The following is a 22,814-nucleotide window of genomic DNA, read 5'->3' on the forward strand; positions in this document are numbered from 1 at the left end:
GGTCGTTGATGACAAGAGGAACTGTTGCAATTACTATTTAATACTATAGGATACTGGCTATGTATAGTATACATGTGATTGTATGTTATGAAAACGGAAAAAATAAATTAAAAAAAAAAAAAGAATGAGGAGGAGAAAATCTCATGAAAATATATTTCCCTGCGTATTTGATCCATTGGTGAACTCCAGGGTCTGTGGTGCTCTCTGAACTTGGTTGTTTTCTGGCAGACGTTTCACGACCCAACTAGGGAACATCATCAGTGCTAGAAGGGAGAGAGGGAAGGTGCGAGGGAGGGAGATGGAGAGGACTGTGGGGTCCTTGGTGCTCTCTGAGCTTCGTTGTTTTCTGGCAGACGTTTCACGACCCAACTAGGGAACATCATCAGTGCTAGAAGGGGCTTGGTTGTTTTCTCGCAGACATTTTTTACCCAACTAGGGAACATCATCAGTGCTAGAAGGGAGTAAGATTCTCAAAGGTTGAAGTCCGAGCATCTTCCAGCCGCCGGGGTTGACAAAAACCTTGTTTTAGGGTTTCAATTGACACTCATACGCAACACTCAACCGACAGAAAAACTCCAGTGGGAGAATTTTTTGGTACAAGGAAGAAAAAATGCTCAAGCCTCTTAATCTTCTTCTCCTTTTTCCCCCCCAAGATTTCAAAATTATGCCTCACGGAAACTCTGTGGCAGCTTTCTTCCTTGTGAAGGAGAGCTCAAACAAGGACACAATGTTGTATATGCGTGTGGGAAATCTCACATATGCGTACTCATTTCCTTTCCTTAAAAAGATGTTTCTGCGCTAATGGATTCTATTACATCCTTGATCATTTCCTAAAGAAAAATACCAGATTGATCTCAGGACTGACTTGCTATTCAAATGGACATCATTTCATTTAACCAAGCACAACCATCCAGACATTAGAATTAGGAGAACACAGTTTAAAATCATGAATTGTTATCGCAGGAAGAAGACAAAAAAACCTCCACTATCCTTTTTATTCCTTTAAAAAAAAAATGAAATAAGTTCATTATACTCACTAGCTGATAACCTGGCTTAACCCGGGTATGTATTTATCCCAATCCTGTATTGGAGTGAGCCCACTTGCGGAGTAACGTGAAGCTGTTACCATGGCTACTCCACTGTGCTGTACAGTAGAAGCCATTTTAAGGCACAACAGGCTGCATCTTAACAGGACTTGAATCCAAAATGCACACTATCATTGTCAAAAGTACTGTGACTTGACACTATAGATATAATTCAGTCCTTTTCATTTGAGCGGCCCAGGCGTTCCGGAGTTACGCTGAAACACATACACACATGGACACACACACCCCCGAGGGGTATTAGGGGTATCTTACCCCCACAGTATTTGTTTCCAGAGAGTACATCATCTGTGTACCAAGTTTGGTTGAAATTGCTGGAGACGTTCCAGAGTTATGCTGGAACACACACATACACAGCCATTTCTATATATTTATTTTCAATAAATATACAACACAATATGTAACACACACACACACACACACAGAGGGAGGGAGGGAGGAAGAGAAAGATAGATAGATAGATAGATAGATAGATAGATAGATAGATAGATAGATAGATAGAGATAGATGATAGATGACAGACAGACAGACAGGCAGACAGACAGATGGACAGATAGATAGATAGATAAAGCCAGCGCTGTCTGAAGACATCTCCGTGGTCATGTGGCTGGCATGACTCAACACCAAAGCCGCATGGAACGCTGTTCCCTTCCCACCAAAGGTGGTTCCTATTTTTCTACTTGCATTTTTCACGTGCTTTTGAACTGCTAGGTTGGCAGAAACTGGGACAAGTCATGGGAGCTCACTCCATTACAGGGTGCTAGGGATTCGAACAGCCGAACTGCCAACCTTTCTGGTCGACAAGCTCAGCGTCTTAGCCACTGAGCCACCACGTTCCTCTAGATAGATATAGATAGGTAATAATAATAGTTGAATGTGCCTTAAAACCTGCTCGCTGCCCACAATCACTTGGCGAGATGTGTGTGTGTGTGTGTAGACACAGAATTAAATAAATCCTTTTAAAAAACAAACAAGCAAAACGTAATAACGAACATTCACATTCGCTTGCTTTCTTTCCCATCTTTTATTACTGAGCTACTACACTTTTAAGCCGCTTGGGAATCCCCGGGTTGCACCGTTTTGTCTCTGAACCAGGCTGCGGAAATGTTTGAAGGCGGATTAATGTAAGCGTCGGGCTCTGCTTACCCCGTATTCTAGGCAAAATCGGTCACTTGAGGAGGAGGATTCCGTGGACGTCGAATCTTCAACTCAGGAGGGCTGCAAATCAAACAGGCAAAAAATTAGGTTTGACTTTGGAGGCTCCGCTGCAACGAGCACATAAAAAGGAGAAGAAGAAAAATAAAGGTTCTACACTTAGGTGGGAAAAACCGAAAGGTACGAGGAACAGGTTAGGGCAGGGGTCAGTAAACTGCGGCTCCGGAGCCGCATGTGGCTCTTTTCTCCCTCTGCTGCGGCTCCGTCACCGGTCGGTGTCACAATTTTAAGAGGAGTTTTTGGTGGGGCGGAAGAGGAGAGAGAGAAGCACAGTGCGCCAGGAGAAGACTCCATGGCAAGGGGAGGGTTTCCCAGTTGTCTCCACAATTGATAGGGCTTTTGGTTAGGACAGGCAGAGGAAAAAGGACGCCGTGCTAGGAGGAGACTCTATGGTGGCTAGCCTTTTCCAGACCGAGTGTCTCGACAACATAAGCATGCACATGGGAATATGTGCATGTGTGCCTGAACCCCCACAGTGCAATGCGCATGCAGCCCCCATGCATGCATCCCACTCCTCCTGGACGTGCCCCACCACCCCGCACATACAAGGTAGAGACCCTGGCCGGCGGGAGGCGCACGCATATGCACAGTGGAGCCGAAGTGGGGCGACGGCTCACATGCCCACAGAGAGGGCGCTGTGTGCCACCTGTGGCACGCGTGGCATAGGTTGGACATCACGGGAGTTAAGCGGAACCCAGCTCAAATGCAGTTAACTGTGATAGGGATCTTGGAGTCAATCACTTAAATATGAGTTACTGGTATGCGGCGGCAGCCCAAAAAGTTAATACAAATAAATAAATACAAATACAATAGAAGAGTTGGAAGGGACCTTGGAGGTCTTCTAGTCCAACCCCCTGCCTAGGCAGGAAACCCTATACCGTTCCAGACAAATGGCTATCCAGCAACTTTTTAAAGGCTTCCAGTGTTGGGGCATTCACAACTTCTGGAGGCAACTTGATTAATTGTTCTAACTGTCAGGAAATTTCTCCTCAGTTCTAAGTTGCTTCTCTCCTTGATTAGTTTCCACCCATTGCTTCTTGTTCTGCCCTCAGGTGACCTGGAGAATAGTTTGACTCCCTCTTCAATCTTTGGTTGTGAACGGAGTGATATAGTCAAAATCATAAGTGTTAGTACTGCTTTACAAAACCTTAGAATGGAATGCCACATCCAGTTTTGGTCACCCCGTTATGAAAAAGAAAATGTGGAGACTTTGGGAAAAAAAATGCAGAGAAGAGCAACAAAAGAGGACTAGGGAAATGGAGGCTAAAACATAGGAAGAACGGTTGCAGGAACTGGGTATGTCTAGTTTAATAGAAAGAAGGACTAGGGGAGACATGATAGCAGTCTTCCAAGATCTCAGGGGCTGCCACAAAGAAGAGGGAGTCAAACTATTCTCCAAGGCACCTGAGGGCAGAACAAGAAGCAATGGGTGGAAACTAATCAAGGAGAGAAGCAACTTAGAACCGAGAAGTTTCCTGACAGAACAATTAACCAGTGGAACTACTTGCTTCCAGAAGTTATGATTGCTCTAACACTGGAGGTTTTTAAGAAGAGATTGGACAACCATTTGTCTGAAATGGTATAGGGTCTTATGCTTGAGCAGGGGGTTGGACTAGAAGACCTCCAAGGTGCCCTCCATCCCTATTATTCTGTATTCTTTAAAAGAGGGAGGGAGGGAGGGAGGGAGAGAAGGAATGGAGAGAAGAAAGGGAGGAAGGGAAGGCAGGAAAGAATGGAAAGGAAGGGAGGGAGGGAAGAAATGAAGAGTGGGAGGGAGGGAGGATAGAAAGGAAGGAGGGAGGGAAGGAGAAATAGAGGGACGGAAGAAATGTAGAAAGATGGGAGACAGGGAGGGAGGGAGAAAGAAAGGAAGGAGAGAATTGGGGGAGGGAGGGAGAAAGAAATGAAATGATGGAGGAAGGAAGGATGAAGGAAGGAGTAATAGAGGGAAGGAAGAAATGAAGATAGGACAGAGGGAGGGAGGGAGGGAGGGAGGGAGGAAGGAAGGAAGGAAGGAAGGAAGGAAGGAAGGAGAGAATTGGGGAGGGAGGGAGGAAGGAAGGAAGGGATGGAGGAAGGAAGGAAGGGATGGAGAAAGGAAGGAAGGAGAAATAGAGGGAAGGAGAAATGAAGGAAGGTGGGAGGGAGATAAATGTTTATACACTAACTTTATTTTGAACTTACAAAAGTGTCACCCCAAATTTCCCCAAGCTCTTATTTTTTTAACAGTCGACTCTACGATGAAGTCTGTTTAGACATTTCTGGTAACGAACAAAAACTGCAAGGAATTAATATTTCTCACAGCAACGGCAGGTATTTAGCACCTTGAAGTATTTAGCACTCTCGTTTCTCTGTCGCTTGAGCTCAAATTTGTTACGGGCATTTAATTTTCAGAAAAATCACTGCGGCAATTTTTTTTAAAAAAAGGCTTCAACTTCGAAGAGAGACAGATAAATAAGGTTGTGTTACAGCTCTTCGGGAACAGCTGCTCAGCCCAGATGTTGTCATGCAAAGGAAATCTAAGGAAATTATTATGTTATCCAGAGACGCCTGGGCTGTAATTTATTCATTTTCTTACTACCTCAATTTATATGCTCTTTAATCTCCCATTCCCTTAAGTGGGATATTTGCTTTTCTGGTATTATTTGCTCCCTGTATATCATTTCATCCACAATTTAAAAAGTTGCCTGCCATAAAATAATTTCTTTTGCCTCCCAAAGCCCTGTCCCTTCACCAAAATGGCCGTGCTTAGCCGCTAAGAGGCTTTCAGAGAGCTCCTGGGGGGCTGGGGAGGGCAGAAATGAGTGGAAAACGGCCCGAATCACGAACCAATGAAGCGAACTAATTGCCTCCTGCAAACTCCACTCCCCTTTCGCTCCCCTTTTATTTCCTCTGGGAGGGGCCATTCACCGTCCACCTGTGGCCTTACTCCCAAGTCGCACCCTGTTCTTTAGTTCTTCCCTTCGTCCTGCCACTCTGCGCATGCGCACACTGGGAACAGGCTCCAGCTGTTCTTCTGCCTCACTGATGTCCGACTCCGAAGGCAGCTGATAACTGTCAGATGGCCCTGTCCCCCTCTCTGCCTCCGACACAGAGCCCTCCTCAGAGCCTTCCCCAGACTCCAGGACTGGCCCATCTTCCTCCCCAACCTCCTCACTGTCCGAATCTGCTGCCAGCTCCACTGGCAACACACACACAGACACACAAACACACACACAATTAATTTAATCAAACATGCTTTGATTCTCTTCGGACATAAAAATTTGCACTTTTGCTCAGCTAAGTGAGTTTTCAGAAGGGTTTGCGAGCCTCAGGCCTGCCCAAAAAACCACGAAACGGCGAGCTGTTGCTCGTAACAGATGCACCGAGGCAGCGGAAAGTGGGTTTAGCTGTTACTGTGGTTGATGAGGTTCACAAGTCCCAAGGGCTTGCCCACCTGTCAAACCCAACACATTTCCTGCCTTGCTTGCAGAGACTTAACGCTTTGAATTTTAAAGTGACAACTGTAGAGGTTAATCGAAAAGGAGGATCTTTTCAAAAGCCATTCTGGCCTTTTCCAAACGTCCAGAAGTGATCGCTTCGAAACCTTCTCGACTCTGGATTTTCGACGGCGATGGGAGAAAAACCCCAGCCTTTCCACATCATTTATAGCTCGTTCTCGCTTGCTTAATACTCAACTTTGTTTGGGTGAAATCCTAATTACCCTATTTTTCAGAGTATAAGACGCACCTTTTTCCATCAAAAAAGAGGCTGAAAATCTGGGGGGGGGGTCTTATACACTGAATACACCATTTTTTCCTCCCCAAACTCCACCCCCCTCACCAAGGCCTTTAGGAGGCTACCAGAGTCCTCCTGGGGGCAGGGGAAGGCAGAAATGAGTGAAAAACGTGCCATTTTTTGCTCAATTTTGCCCCCTCCCAGCCCCCAGGAGCACTCTATAAGCCTCCTAAAGGCTATGCATGCCCTTTTTTTTTTTGGACAAAAAAGGGGCTCGGTTTTGTGAAAAATGGTCCATTTTTTGCTTGTTTTGGGGGGGGGCAGCACCCAGGAGTACTCTACAAGCCTCCTAAAGGCTATGCATGCCCCTTTTGGGGGGGGGGAAACGGGCCTGTTTCTGCGAAAAATGGGACTTTTGGGGAGGTTGCAGAGTTCAAAAACTTTTTAAAAAAAATTTGCCTTTTCAAAATCTTGGTGGGTCTTATATTCTGAAAAATATGGTAATCCGTTCTAATTAATTCCGAATCGATGCATATGTTTATATCAGTGGTGGGTTCCTACCGGTTCAGACCGGTTCGGCTGAACCGGTAGTGGTTTGATGGCCTGGATCGCTGGAACCTGCAGCGACCCAGGCCAGCCACGCCCCCGAACCGATTCTCCTACGGCGGCAACATCATGATTTTAGGTTCTGCGCATGCGCAGAAAAATTTTCATTGAAAAAAATAATTTTGCTTTCATTTTTTAACATTTTGTGCATGCGCAGACCTATTTATGCGCAATTTTGTTTGTGTGCGCGCACCAAACCGGCAATAACACCGACAGCATTCCACTCCTGGTTTACGTGTTCCGTTAGTTAGAAGGTTTAAGGACCGTTTAATTTCAACGGTACTGAAAAAAATGACTTATGTCCATTTTTCACACTTAAGGACCGCTGCAGCATATCTGTGGTTACACAATCCAAATTCAGAAGCTTGGCCACTGACTCATATTTATGACGGTTGCAGCATCCCGGGGTCATAAGGTCATCTTTTGCGACCAATCAGAACAAGCCAAGTCAACGGGGAAGCCAGCTTTACCTGACAACTGTGTGACTAATGTAACAACTGCAGTGGTGCACTTAACAACTGTGGCAAGTAAGGTCGTGAAATGGGGCAAAACTCGCTTAGCAACTGTCTCGCTTAGCAACAGAAATGATGGGCTCAATTGTAGTCGTAAGTCGAGGAGTATCTTTAGGTGGCTAACTAACTCGTACTATGTAACTCTGGACAGCAATTGCCGATCAGACTAAAAGAAAAATAACAGAGGTAGTCCTCAACTTACAACAGTTCGCTTAGTGACCGTTGGAAGTTACAATGCACTGAGAAACATGATTCATGTCCATTTTTCACACTTATGACCATTGCAGCATCCGCGTTGTGACGTGATTTACATTCAGGATGCTTGACAAGTAACTCATACTTATGACGGTTGCAGTGTCCCAGGATCACACGATCCCCTTCTGCGACCTTCTGATGCGCAAAGTCAATGGAGAAGCCAGATTCGCTTAGCAACCGTGTTACTAATTTAACAACGGCAGTGATTCACTTAACAACTGGCAGGGAAGTTCGTGAAACGGGGCAAAGCTCACTTCGAAACTGTCTCGCTTAGCAAAACCTAACCTCTGGGCTCACTTGTACGTCGCAAGTCGAGGGCTGGCGGTAAACACCACCACCAACTAAAGCAATTCAAAGAGAATCGACATTAGAAATATGTTTGTTGAATCATGACGATTCTTCCTAGATAGCTGGGCAGCCTTTTACATTTCAAGAAACGATCAGAAATAGGAAGCAAACTCACAATTAACTCTAGGAATCCCACCTTGACATTTTGAAAAGTAAAAATAAAAAGGAAAAAGAAGTACACAGAACTAAAAAAGCAAAAAAAAAAGAATCCAACTTACCATCCATGGGCTATTTCCCAATTCTGATTTCTGTGAAAGCCAGACGCAAGGGTAAATTTTTCCCCGCCATTAGCTTGCAAAACTCATTTAAACTTTTAAATATTTCTCCACTCAGTTCTGACATCCGTTTACCTCGAGAAAACCTACTCGGTGTTGATTTCTTTTAAAAGTTATTTTCTCTCTCCTTGAATGAACACCCCACATGCTCTGCGTGCGATGGCTCCAAATCGAGGCAACTCTTCCTGCTTCTCCTACGCTACTCCAAGGATGGGCATTTTTCTTGGTTGAACAAGGAAGCGAGAGCAAGGCAGCGTGTCTTTAGGAAGCAGGGAGAGAGAGAAAGAATCAGCTGCGAAAGGATAAGCAAGAGTCCCTGGGTTTTCCTTCGCTGGGAAATGGCTCGAGAGCACCCTAATTAAGGAGGCAAATCGAAAAGAAAGGTAGCAATTTTCTACCAAACGACATTCAGAGGGAAGTAACCGGGCTGGTTCGTACTGCCAGCCTCAAGGAAGGAAGCTGCAAATTCTCCAATGAAGAGTCATAAATTAATCACTGCTTCAGCTCCTTCAGTCAAATGCATTATCTAAAAAGGATAGAATAGAATTCTACATTGGCCAAGCGTGATTGGACACACAAGGGATTCGTCTTCGGTGCATAAGCTCTCAGTGTGCCTAAAAACCACATCCATCAAGAATCAGAAGATACAACGCTTAGTGACGGTCATAGGATAGTAAATAAGCAATCAAAATCATACTGGGAAACTAAATAAAACAATATAAATTGTAATGATACAAGCAACAAGGTTATAGTCGTAAGTTCATCCGGCCCTCTCAACTCCTGGGAAATAGATGGGGAAGAAATGGAGGTAGTGACAGATTTTATTTTCCCGGGCTCTTAAGATCACCGCAGATGGGGACTGCAGGCGAGAAATGAAGAAGACGTTTGCTCCCAGGGAGGAAAGTGATGGCAAATCTAGACAGCATCCTAAAAAGCAGAGACATCACCCTGCCAACAAAAGTACAGTCAAGGCTATGGTTTCCCCAGTTGCAATGGATGGCTGTGAAGGTTGGATCATAAGGAAGACTGAGCACCAAAGAATGGAGGCCTTTGGACTCTGGTGCTGGAGAAGACTCCTGCATTGAGTCCCTTGGACTGCAAGGCCATCCAACCGGTCAGTCCTAGAGGAGATCAACCCTGGCTGCTCTTTAGAAGGCCAGATCCTGAAGAGGAAACTCAAAGACTTTGGCCACCTAATGAGAAGGAAGGACTCCCTGGAGAAGAGCCTCATGCTGGGAACGACGGAGGGCAGAAGAAGAAGGGGACGGCAGAGAATGAGGTGGCTGGATGGAGTCACCAAAGCAGTCGGCGTGAGTTTCAATGGACTCCAGAGAATGGTAGAGGACAGGAAGGCCTGGAGGAACGTTGTCCATGGGGTGACGATGGGTCGGACATGACTTTGCAACTAACAACAACAACAATAGGAAGGATGAGAAAAGTAATAGTAACACAGCCTTAGGAAACAGTTTGATTAATAGATTGCTCTCTACTTAAATCTTTTCTTGCAGGGGTGACTTATGGGAACTAAGATATAGCAATAAAGGATAATATTTGCAGCTCAGGGTTGAACTGTGGGGTCCTTGGTGCTCTCTGAGCTTGGTGGTTTTCTTGTAGACGTTTCAGGACCCAACTAGGTCACATTATCAGTGCCAGAAGGGAATTATTGAGAGGAGGAGGAGGAGGAGGAGGAAGAGAGGGAGGAGGAAGAGGACGACGACGACTGTGGGGTTAAATGAACTTGGTGTTTTCCTTGTAGATGTTTCACAACCCAACTAGGTAACATCATCAAGAAACTTGATGTTACCTAGTTTTCCTAATAAAACGTCTGTTAGTTAAGCTCAAAGAGAACCTCTCATTTCAACCCTTAGTTAAAAAAGAAGTATTTTGGAGATAAATATATAGTGTGGCCCTCAATTTATGACTGATTACCCAGCAACCATCTAAAGTTACAACTGATGATGTTTAATCGAGTAGGTGTCTTCTTTCACCCACGGGACTCACTAAAGTCCTATTCACAACTCATAAAAACCAAGTTTTCTTTTTTTAAAAAAAATCGTGATTTATTAGCTATGCCATCGTTTGTGAGATTGACACAGCGTGTGAAATGCAAATCTAATATTACAGGTAGCCCTCAGTTGGAAAATAGGAGGAGGGAGGAGTACGCCCACTGCCTTGATAAGAAAATAATAAAGGAGGGATATAAATAAAATACATAAAGGAATGCTGAATATCCAGTGGCTTCTTCTTACACCTACTTCCTATGACTGCTGCGGATCGGAGCCTCAAAGCTTTCCGAAAACAGCGCCATGAAAAACAAGAAAGGTTTCTGCAGGGGTTTTTTTTGGTTGGACTGGGTGTGTGTTTTTGTGTGCTACAACTGCAGTGTCACAACGCAGTCCAATGACCTGGAAAAATCATGCGGTTTCTCTTGCCCATTCATGCATCACAGCCCCACAGTGACACAACAGCGCACATTGGCTTGGAAACACAAGTTGGGGGTGGGTGGGAAAAGCAGATAGCAAGGAAACACACTACACACACACACACACACACAGTCATGTACAGTTTACCACAAGCCAGTAACTGAAAGGCATTATTTGCGGGGGAAGGAAAGCTTGCCGACTTGCGATGAAATGCATCACCCAGGAAGACACACATGGGACATCAAGCCAGCCATTTTTTCTCTTGTTCCCACTCCCCATCTGCCTCCCCAGTCTGTTGAGCTGTGAGAAGCCATGGCTGAAATTTACGCAATGCGCTTTGCGGTTAGGCATAGCCCTTGTCTGAATGACACAATTCTGAACACACAAAAGGGAGGGGTGGGAGGGAGAGGTGTGAAAATATGTGTGTCCCAACTTGGGAACTTTGAAGACTTGTGGACTTCAATTCCCAGAATTCCCCAGCCAGCATGGCTGGCAGGGGAATTCTGGGAGTTGACATCCCCATGTGTTCAAGTGGCAAAGGTTGAGAAACACTGAGTTATGATGGCTGGGGAATTCTGGGAATTGAAGTCCCCATGTCTTCAAGTGGCACTGAGAAACACTGGGTCATGCTGACTAGGGAATTCTGGGAATTGAAGTCCCCATGTCTTCAAGTGGCAAAGGTTGAGAAACAGAGTTATGATGGCTGGGGAATTCTGGGAATTGAAGTCCCCATGTCTTCAACTGGCACTGAGAAACACTGGGTCATGCTGACTAGGGAATTCTGGGAGTTGAAGTCCCCAGGTCTTCAAGTGGCAAAGGTTGAGAAACACTGAGTTATGATGGCTGGGGAATTCTGGGAATTGAAGTCCCCATGTCTTCAACTGGCACTGAGAAACACTGGGTCATGCTGACTAGGGAATTCTGGGAGTTGAAGTCCCCAGGTCTTCAAGTGGCCAAGGTCTGAGAAATATTGAGTCATGCTGGCTGGGGAATTCTGGGAGTTGAAGTCCACACGCATTCAAGTTTCCAAGGTTGGACACCCCTAATTTAAACGGAAGAGTGCTGACACAATGGTACAATTTTTCAGAGAACTGGCAGTGAATCTAATACGGTCCAAACTTCCCACTGCTAAGCGAGACGGTTGTTGAGTGAATTTTGCACCCTTTTACGACTTTCCTTGCCACAGTTGCTAAGTGAATCACCGCAGGTGTTAAGGTACTAACACGGTTGTTAAGTGAATCTGGCTTCCTCCCTTGACTTGGTTTGTCAGGAGGTCGCAAAAGGGGGATTTATGTGACCTCCGGGACATTGCAACCGTCTTAAGTACGTGCCAGTTGCCAAGCATCTGAATTTCGATCATGTGACTATGGGGACGCTGCAACAGTTCTAAATGTGGAAAATGGTCAAAAGTCACTTTTTTCAGTAATGTTGTAACTTTGAAACGTCACTAAATGAACTGTTGTACATCAAGGACTGCCTGTACAGCGCACTCAAGTCGATATCCTCCTTTATAATCATTTCTCTTTTCCACCCTCAGAAAAAAGGGACAAAGCGTTAGGTCACTTTGAGGAAAACGAGGTTAAGTAAACCAAGTTAGATCTGCATTGTAGGTATATTTTTAGATGATTTCTAGGCTTTCCCAGCTTGGGACCCTGGAGAATTTGGAACACACGGTCAACTAAACAAGAGAATATTGTTCAAATAAGCCCTTTCTAAAGTTCCAGGTTTATCAAAAGCACATTATTCAGTTATATGTTCCTTGCTTCCTTCCTTCCTTCCCCTCTCTCTCCCTTCTTCCTCTTTTCCTTTCTTTCCTATTTCTCTTTCTGACTATTTTCTGTCTTTCTTTTCCTTCCTTTTCTTTCTCTTTCTGCCTGTTTTCCTTTCTTCCCTATCTCGCTTCTTATTCAGCTGTGTTTTTTCTTTCTCCCTTCCTCCTCTTTTCCTTTCTTTCCTGTTTCTCTTTCCATTTTCTGCATTTCTCTTTTCCTTCTTTCCTTCCTTCCTTCCTTTCCTTTCTCTTTCTGTCTCTTTTCCTTTCTCCCCCATCTCCCTCCCTATTTAGCTATGTGTTTTCCTTCCTTCCTTCCTTCCTTCCTTCCCTTCCCTTCCCCTCCCTCAAATTCAGCTGTTTCTTTTCAGAAAGCAACTTCCAAAGACGAATCCAGTTTTAAGCAAATGTATAAATATCTGAAAAGAAAAAGGAAACAATTTGCTCCCATCCGTTCTCTTCCTTTCATCTTCCTCTTCATTTCCCCCCTGTCCTCTCACCCCCCCAAATTAGTTCAGGATTTCATTCAGCAGCGCATTCTGCCTTCCAATCTGTTCTTTTTTTTTTTACAGCTTGGTGCCGTTTCCCAAACATCTAGCGATTTCCAATTAGATCCAGAGCCTCCTTTCTGTTATTTTATGGAATGGAAGACTCGGAAAAATCCTTCGGATGCTTTTATTCAGCCACTGGGAAATGAGGACAAAACCATAAATGTTAAAAATAGAAGTGATCAAAGACAAGATAAACAGGCCAAAAGAAAAAGAAAAAAAAGAGAGAGAGAAAAGGCCGAGTTATCTCAAAAGAGGGGAAAAAACAGCTAATGGATTTCAACTCCCAGAATAATTCCACACAACATCATCGTCTAAATACAATGAAGTCAACCTAACCTATCTATCTATCTATCTATCTATCTATCTATCTATCTATCTATCTATCTATCTATCTATCATCTATCTATCTATCATCTTATCTATCTATCTATCTATCTATCTATCTATCATCCTATCTATCTATCTATCTATCATCTATCTATCTATCATCTTATCTATCTATCTATCTATCTATCTATCTATCTATCATCCTATCTATCTATCTATCTATCTATCTATCATCTATCTATCTATCATCTTATCTATCTATCTATCTATCTATCTATCTATCTATCTATCATCCTATCTATCTATCTATCTATCTATCTATCTATCTATCTATCTATCTATCTATCTATCTATCATCCTACCTACCTACCTATCTATCTATCTATCTATCATCTATCTATCATCTTATCTATGGTTGTGACACTAATATATACTATCTATCTATCTATCTATCTATCTATCTATCTATCATCTATCTATCTATCATCTTATCTATCATCTTATCTATCTATCTATCTATCTATCTATCTATCTATCATCCTACCTACCTACCTATCTATCTATCATTCTATCTATCTATCTATCATCTATCAATCTATCTATCTATATATCATCTTATCTATCTATCTATCTATCTATCATCCTATCTATCTATCTATCTATCTATCTATCTATCTATCTATCTATCTATCTATCTATCATCCTATCTATCTATCTATCTATCTATCTATCTATCTATCTATCTATCATCTTATCTATCATCTTATCTATCTATCTATCTATCTATCTATCTATCTATCTATCTATCTATCTATCATCCTACCTACCTACCTACCTACCTACCTACCTACCTACCTATCTATCTATCTATCTATCTATCTATCTATCTATCTATCTATCTATCTATCTATCTATCTATCTATCTATCTATCTATCTATCATCCTATCTATCTATCTATCTATCTATCTATCTATCTATCTATCTATCTATCTATCTATCTATCATTCTATCTATCTATCTATCTATCTATCTATCTATCTATCTATCTATCTATCTATCTATCTATCATCCTATCTATCTATCTATCTATCTATCTATCTCTATCTATCTATCTATATCTATCATCTATCTATCTATCTATCTATCTATTTATCTATCTATCTATCTATCTATCTATCTATCTATCTATCTATCTAGGGTTTCCTGCCTGAGCAGGGGGTTGGACTAGAAGACCTCCAAGGTCCCTTTCCAACTCTGTCATTCTATTCCAAAACCACTTTTCAACAATATTCTCTTGTTTATTCTCCAGGGTCCCAAACTGGAAAAGACTAGAAATTATCCACCTTGCGCTTCTGACCATCCATAGAATCTGTTCCATGTGTCATAATAGTCTGTCTCTCTTTTGTCTTTTATTTTTAGCGTTAGTCTATCCGTTTCTACAGACTAGTACAGTGTTGGTGAACCTTTCCGGCAACAAAACGGAGGCCTGCGCGCACCCGAAACCAAAAGAGCAGCCGCCCGGTGTGCATGCATGCGCTGGGAAGATGATCTTCTGGTTTCCGGCGTGCGCATACGCACTGCCCACCTGACCTTCCGGTTTTTGGTGCGCATGTGCGCGCAAACCCCAGCATGCGCACAGGGGAAGGTGGTTTTCCAGTTTCTGAAGTGCACACGCGCACCGGCCAACTGGTCTTCCAGTTTATGGCATGCATGCGTGCATGAATACCACCCGGCCAGAGCACATGCATGTGCTGGAAACTGGATCTCATCTTCCTGGCACACACATGCGCACCAGGTGGCTTCTCTTCCAGACCAGCTGGCCGGTGCACCGGAACCTGGAAGAGCAACCGGCGATGGCTCGGTGCCCCGGAGAGATGGCTCTGCATGCCACTTCCAGCACACTTGCCATAGGTTTGTGTTGTGGCCCAGCAGGAGCCGTTGGAGCCGCAAACAGACTCCAATAGTGAGGGGCCCTATGAGTCGGCTCTGGAAGATGTGGAGGACCCTGGACAGGGTTCAGACTCCGAGCAGGGACCAGAGAGGCTGGTTGGCCACCAGGAGGCGCCTGAGGCATGGAGCAGCGGTGAAAGCTGAAGGGAGTGTGCTCATGACCTCAGGCCCTGGAGCAGTGGTAAAGACGTCAGGCCTTTGAGCAGTGATGAGGTTCAGAGGTAATTGGTCCCAGACGCCCGGCAGAGGTGGGCAGATAAATGCCAGCAGCAATTAAGGAGACAAAGGAGATAATTGGACCCGGGTGGTTGTGATTAGGCCCCTCCCAAGAGAGTATATAAGGAGAGACTTTGGGAGGAGGCTGTTTTCAGGATTCAACTAATATACTAACGCTGGAGAAGCTCTCGTGTGTATTTCTTATCTTGGAAGTCTGGGTTGCTGCCAAAGTCTTGTCGGTGTGTTAATTTACTGTCTAGCAGTAATCTTGTGTTGGCGTGTTTCACCGTACAGAGGGGGGTCAGAACAGGTTTGCCATCACGGGACTAGTATCTTATCGTCTCCCCCTCTGAAGGGGTGTTTTCACTCTTCCACTGCTGCACATACACAATTAGGTATATTGTCCCTTTATCATAACCTTCTGCTATAATGCCCAATCAAAATAATTCTGCCTTGAACCCTATACGTTGCCTAGCCATTTTTTCTAACCGCATAGAAACTCGGATCCAAAATTTCCTTGCATTTTTTACAGCTCCACCACATGTGGTCGTATGGGCCTGGTAATTTGTTCACCACACAACACGGTCGTGAAAACATAATGAAGGATTTCATTTACCACCCCGAAGTGATTTTCTAGCGGTTCCGCCTCCCTGTATTCTTATGCCTTCGCCACTGTCGTCCGAGAAAGACACAAAAAGCCGTTCTTTTGCAAAATTAAAGTTGTTTTTGTGGTGTCGCGAGAATGCGAGAGCTTCTCCAAAGCCGCAGGGACCACCAAAAGTGGCAGCTACAATTTTCGACTCAAGAAGCCAGGTACCAATTGCTGAATTATGGTTACACAATGAAATAAGGAGTTTCAACTCTCCCTTGCCTTCCGGATAACCACGAGTAACGTTTCTGGGAGAGCGGCAAGCCCATAATGGCTAAGGACATCTCCAAACAGAATTGACACAACACAAAAGCCAGTATTCTCCCCCCCCCCCCACAAGACCCGAAGGCGGTTAACCTCAAGCTTTAAGTCCACAATTAGCTACAACACAACGCCGTGCACTTTGGGGATATTTTATTTCCTGGACTCTCAAACAAAACCAGGTTTTCACATCAGTCAGAAAACAGGATGTGGTCTCTACCTTCAAGAAATGCAAATTCACTGCAGGTTTTTCGTTGGTGCAGGAGTCGGGGGCCCCCATGCAGCTCAACGTATAACGGGTGTGTCAGTGTGCCTGTGTGTTGTGTACGCTCTGCAATTCACCGTTTCAGCACCACCCCAAAATAAACAATCGCTGCTTCCAGGAAAGGCACAATGTAGGTAGTCCTCAACTTACAACCATAACTGAAACCAGAATTTCTGCCCATCAGCAAGGCAGTTGTTAGTTTGAGTCGTGCCCGATTTTACTGCCTTTTTCTTTTTGCCATGTTGTTAAGCGAATCATTTTGGTTCGCTGAGGCTGCCCAAGAGCCTGAAGCAAATTCCTTGTCCCGACAAAAACCCCTTTTATTAATTTCCTGTGAATTCTGCTCATTCACATTCAGCAAAGTCTTTCAAGGGAGGATTTACGGTCACAGACCTTATCTGGCTTGGAGAGCTGCCAGGCCGAGATCTGCAAAACGTGGCCAGGAGTCTCGGGAGGATCAAGAACCAATTAAGCGAACTCATTGTCTCCTGCAAACTCCACTCCCCTTTCGCTCCCCTTTTATTCCCTCTGGGAGGGGCCATTCACCATCCACCTGTGGCCTTACTCGACCCCTGTTCTTTAGCTCTTAGCAATAGCAGTTAGACTTATATACCGCTTCATAGGGCTTTCAGCCCTCTCTAAGTGGTTTACATAGTCGGCATATTGCCCCCACAATCTGGGTCCTCATTTTACCCACCTCGGAAGGATGGAAGGCTGAGTCAACCCTGAGTCGGTGAGATTTGAACCGCCGAGCTGCAGAACTAGAAGTCAACTGAAGTGGCTGCAGTACTGCACTTTAACCACTGCGCCACCTCGGCTCTGAGCTCTTCCCTTCGTCTGGCAACTCTGTGCATGCGCATACTGGGAACAGGCTCCACCTGTTCTTCTGCCTCACTGATGTCTGACTCCGAAGGCAGCTGATAACTGTCATACGGCCCTGGCCCCCTCTCTGCCTCCGACACAGAGCCCACATCAGAGCCTTCCCCAGACTCCAGGACTGGCCCAGGTTCCTCCCCAACCTCCTCACTCTCCGAATCTGCTCTGCTGGCAGCTGGTGGGCCACAACATCGTAAAAAGAGGCAAAACTCAGTTAACAACTCTCCCGCTTAGCAACACAAATCTGGGGCACAGCTGCGGTTGTAAGTTGAGGCAGACCTGTGCACCAATTTCAGAATCTCTTGTGTTTGTTAGTTACCTGCAGCAAACAGGCCCACACCTCCCATGGAGGTGGCTGGTTGGATGCTGGCAGGATGTCAGTTTTCCAGAGAAAGCAAAGAGGCGGGGGGGGGGGGAGGAACCCACACCTTCCCATGGAAGATCCCCACAGGTTAAGCCAGGAAGGAACCCCACTTTCCAGGGAGAAGCCCGCAGATTATCTGTTGGGTGTTTTTGATTGGCATTCCCACTCCGCGAAGCTGTTTTCATTTCAGCCCCAAAGATGCCAGCTTCCAGCTTTTCTCCCCCTTTGGACGCCAAGATCATTTTGCAAAGCCAGGAAGTTGCAATTAAAAAAAAAAAAAAAAAAAAAAATGCATGTTTACTTGGAAAGACCTCTGGCTCCATCGGACGCGCTTGTTCAAGAAGCGCAACGAGATTGTTAGCCGGAAGGTCAAATCCGGCACCAGAGAACAGATCCCAGTTGGAATCCACCAACTTTGCACAGCCGGGGCAGTGGGAGGTGGGGGGAAACTAATTATACGGCTCAACAAGTTATAGGGAGAGAGGGGGTGGGTGGGCTCGAAGTTCGCTTCCTGGGAAAATTCCAATTTTTATGCCCCAAATTTCTCAGGGCCGAAGGAGGCCACCGGAACTAGTAAATACTAAAAAAGCGCATGCGTTAGGTCCCAGACGAAAAGCAGATTGAAAAGGCAGCAAACACCGATTAATAGAACTACCATATTTTTCAGAGTATAAGACGCACTGGAGTATAAGACGCACCAAGGTTTTAAAGAGGCAAATTTTTTTAAAAAGTTGGTAGTTAGTTAGTTTAGTTAGTTTATTGGTTTTGTATGCCGCCCACTCCCGAAGGACTCCGGGCGGCTTACAATAAAAGGGGAGGGGGAATAAATAAGACACTACAAAATTTAAAATACAACAACATTCACAATTAAAGTGGGGCTGAATATTTCAACAGCCCCAGGCCTGCCGGAACAGCCAGAACTGTTGGCTGGTAGGTAGGTAGAGGGATAGAGAACGAGTGTGTAGGTAAATTGGTAGGTAGAGGGACAGAGAGAGAGAAATAGAAAGAGATAGAGAGAACTGCAGTAGATAGGTAGGGAGAGAGTAGTTAGGTAGGTAGGTAAAGGGAGAGAGAGAGAACTAGAGAGAGAGAGAGAAATACAGTAGGGAGGGAGGGAGGGAAAGTGTGGGTGTAGGTAGGTAGGGAGAGATTTCTCAGGGCCGAAGGAGGCCACCGGAACTAGAAATATTAAAAGAGCGCATGCGTTTGTCCCAGACGAAAAGCAGATTGAAAAGGCAGCAAACACACATTAATAGAACTACCGTATTTTTCAGAGTATAAGACGCACCAAGGTTCTGAAGAGGCATTTTTCTTTTTAAAAAGTAGGTAGGTAGAGGGATAGAGAGAAAGAAATAGAAAGAGAGAAATACAGTAGATAGGTAGTGGGAGAGAGAGTAGTTAGGTAGGTAGATAAAGGGCTAGAGAGAGAGAGAAATGGAGAGAGATAGAGAAATACAGTAGGTAGGGAGAGAGTGTGTGTAGGTAGATAGATAAAGGGATAGAGAGAGAGAAATAGAGATAGAGAGAAATACAGTAGATAGGTAGGGGGAGAGAGAGTAGTTAGGTAGGTAGATAAAGGGATAGAGAGAGAGAAATGGAGAGAGATAGAGAAAAACAGTAGGGAGGGAGAGAGTGTGTGTAGGTAGGTAGGTAAAGGGATAGAGAGAAATAGAGATAGAAATACAGTTAGATAGGTAGGCGTTTTCTGCTGGCACAGCACTGATCATGTCATTCTCATCAATCAGTTAAGAGCTTTTCCAAAAGAGGGGGAAAAAAGGTTTTGTTGCACTCTGCAAACCTCCAAAAAAAACGGGCCCGTTTTCACGAACGGGTATGGCATACACCTGTACGTGCAGGTGCTTTCAACACACGAGTCCAGTCTTCTGCTTAGCAACTAAAGTTTTGGGCTCAGCTGTTTTTGTAAGTCTAGGACTTAACCTTGAATACCTTAAGTATAAATTAAATTAAACCGCTTCCCGGTTGCAAATCAGCCATATTGAATGCTTCGATGCTAAAGACCCTTAATTTTTCTACGAAAGAAGTTTCTCTCCCCCCCCCCCCCACTTTTTTTTTGCATTTCCTTTCACCCAGGACAGACTCGCGCTTCAAGGACGACGGCAATCGCTCCATTCCTGGATTTCTTAATCCGATCTTAAGGTTTGCCTTGTGGCAAGGCGGCGGGGTGCAGAGACCAATGAACAAATACACTTCCAAGCTCCAGGACAATTATGCCATAATTATGCCATATAATTATCCAGGACAAGCAGTTTGTTAAGTAACCCTGGGGATGTCAGCCTACAATTTCTCTTACACTTTCAACAGGAGTCTTCTTTTTTTTTCCCCTTCCAAAAACGAATAATTAGCTGTGATATTTCACAGATGGGGTGAAGGGCTCCTCCGAAAATTCAGAACAGCTTTGCATAGACAGGGGGGTGGGGAAAGTCTCTAGCCAGCTCTTGGGCTAAATCTGTGATGGCAAACCTATGCCACATGTGCCAGATGTGGCATGCAGAGCTCTCGTTGGGGGGCACGCACACCATCAACAGCTGCTCTTCTGGTTTCATCCTGAAAAAACGGCCAAAAAAACCAGGCATGCGGGTGCTGGCCAGCTGGTCTTTGATTTGACCAAAGACCAGCTGGCTGGGTGGGGGGGGGGGGCGCATGTACACACATTCCGGTTTAAGCACTCGGTGCCAAAAAGATTTGCCATCACTAGGCTAAATTCACCTTCCAGTCCAAAAATTCGCATTTCATCTGAGCTTACGTAGGGCAAGAGAAGGGGAAACTTGCGGTTTCCTTAATGACCGCGTGATTCATTTAACAAGGGGAATTATTTGATTAACGACGGTGTCCAAAAAAAAAAAAGCATCGTAAAATCAGGGAGAAAACTCATTTAAACCACCACTTTGCTTGATTAGTGATGGAAATTCTTCTACCCCATGTAATAACCGAAACTAAACCCAACAATTAATACTAATTCTTGTACAGCACACTCGATATCCTCCTCTATAAGCATTTCACTTTTCCGCTCTTAGAAAAAAAAGACAAGCTGTAGGTCACTTTGGGGGGGGGGGGGGGAATGAGGTTAGGTAAACCAAGTTAGATCTGCATTATAGGTATATTTGGGGATATTTTCTAGTTTTTTTTCCAGTTTGGGACCCTGGAGAATAAACAAGAGAATATTGTTCAAAAGTGGTTTTGGAATAGAATGACAGAGTTGGAAAGGGACATTGGAGGTCTTCTAGTCCAACCCCCTGCTCAGGCAGGAAACCCTAGATAGATAGATAGATAGATAGATAGATAGATAGATAGATAGAGAGAGAGAGAGAGAGAGAGAGAGAGAGAGAGAGAGAGATAGATGATAGATAGATAGATAGATAGATAGATAGATAGATAGATAGATAGATATAGATATAGATATAAAGATAGATAGATAGATAAGACAGAGATAGATATAAGTATAGATAGATAGATAGATAGATAGATAGATAGATAGATAGATAGATAAAGATAGACAGACAGACAGACAAAAGTGTGTAATAGAGTATAACAGAATGACACAGTTGGAAGGGACCTTGGAGGTCTTCTAGTCCAACCCCCTGCCTAGGCAAGAAACCCTACCCCACTTCAGACAAATGGCTATCCAACATCTTCTTAAAGACCTCCAGTGTTGGGGCATTCACAACTTCTGGAGGCAAGTTGTTCCACTGATTAATTGTTCTAACTGTCAGGAAATTTCTCCTTAGTTCTAGGTTGCTTCTCTCTTTGATTAGTTTCCACCCATCTTTGCAAGGTTCCAGGTTTTAAAAAGCACATTATTCAGTTATAAGTCTATTTTCCTTCCTTCCTTCCTTCCTTCCTTCCTTCCTTCCTTCCTGCTCTCCCTCTCTTCTTTCCTAATTCCTCCTTCCTTCCCTCTCCCGCCGTCCCTCTCGTCTTCCCTCTTTCCTAATTCCTTCCTTCCTTTCCTTTTTATGTGCCACCGAAACCTCGAACGGCCACTATACGAAACGGCCGGAAGTCGAGGACTCCCTGCCAAAGAAATCAAGAGCGTTGAAAGGCGCAGTTCAGCACTCCGGATTCCGTCCAATTTGCAGCCCCATCGTTTGATGGCTGTCGACACCCCGCCTCTTTGTGAGTTTGTGAGTCTGTTTGGGCACACTCAGCAAATATATATATATATAAAAAGCACGCACCACAGCCCTGGGCTGTCCAATCACAAACATTTCTTCCTGTTAGGTTGTGATTAATATTTAGCTGACCCGTTTCCTTCCTTGGATGTGACTTTCTCCTAAGATTGGAAACCTCCTGTCCTATTTCCCTGGCTCTTCTTAAGCCTAAATAAACTTCATTCCCTCGTAAAAATTAGATTTCTAATCCTCCGTTCGTCCCCCGGTTTCTGTTCTCTAAACATCCCGGTTCCTGAAACCTCCCTTTAAAAAATGCAATTCCCAGAACTGGACATTCTAATCAAGTTGGGGTTGGTTGGATGGATGCAGAATAAAATTAAGCATTTATTTCTCGGAGTTGGAAACAATGCTCTTAATTGATACTGACTAAAATTGGACTGGCCTTTTTCGTTTATTTTTGCAACACCTATTTCAGGAGTCAGGGGACGCGGTGGCTCAGGGGCTAAGACGCTGAGCTTCTCGATAAGAAAGGTCGGCAGTTCGGCAGGTTCGAATCCCTAGGGCCGTCTAAGGAATGAGCTCCCGTGACTTGTCCCAGCTTCTGCCAACCTAGCAGTTCGAAAGCAGGTAAAAAATGCAAGTAGAAAAATAGGAACCACCTTTGGTGGGAAGGAAACAGCCTTCCGTGCGCCTTTGGGAGTTGAGTCATGCCGGCCACATGACCACGGAGACGTCTTCGGACAGCGCTGGCTCTTCGGCTTTGAACGGAGATGAGCATGGGTTGTAAGCGTGGAAAACGGTCATCAGTCACGTCTTCCAGTGCTGTTGTTAACTTCACTAAACAGTCACTAAATGAACCGTTGTAAGCCAAGGATTACCTGTAGTAATCTGAATCTTTACCTGAGTTGCTTTCTTTGGAAGAAGGCAATTCCTAATCTTTTAGCATTTTTTCTTCTCTGGGTTTAGATTCCAAATAAAATCAGGAAAAAAACAAAACAG

At 44.5% G+C, this 22,814-nt stretch overlaps 1 protein-coding gene across 3 annotated transcripts in view; it reads right to left on the reverse strand.

Moving 5' to 3' along the window:
* The window catches only part of PTPRA (protein tyrosine phosphatase receptor type A), a 108,644-nt gene that overhangs the window by 65,347 nt on the left and 20,483 nt on the right, over positions 1 to 22,814 (reverse strand). For all 3 annotated transcript variants that reach the window (XM_032223954.1, XM_032223952.1, XM_032223953.1), the window contains exon 2: positions 2,250 to 2,321. The gene's annotated coding sequence lies outside the window, so the exon portion shown is untranslated. The remainder of the gene's footprint in view (positions 1 to 2,249; positions 2,322 to 22,814) is intronic.

The sequence above is a fragment of the Thamnophis elegans genome, chromosome 9 (assembly GCF_009769535.1).
Source record: "Thamnophis elegans isolate rThaEle1 chromosome 9, rThaEle1.pri, whole genome shotgun sequence".
NCBI lineage: Eukaryota > Metazoa > Chordata > Lepidosauria > Squamata > Colubridae > Thamnophis > Thamnophis elegans.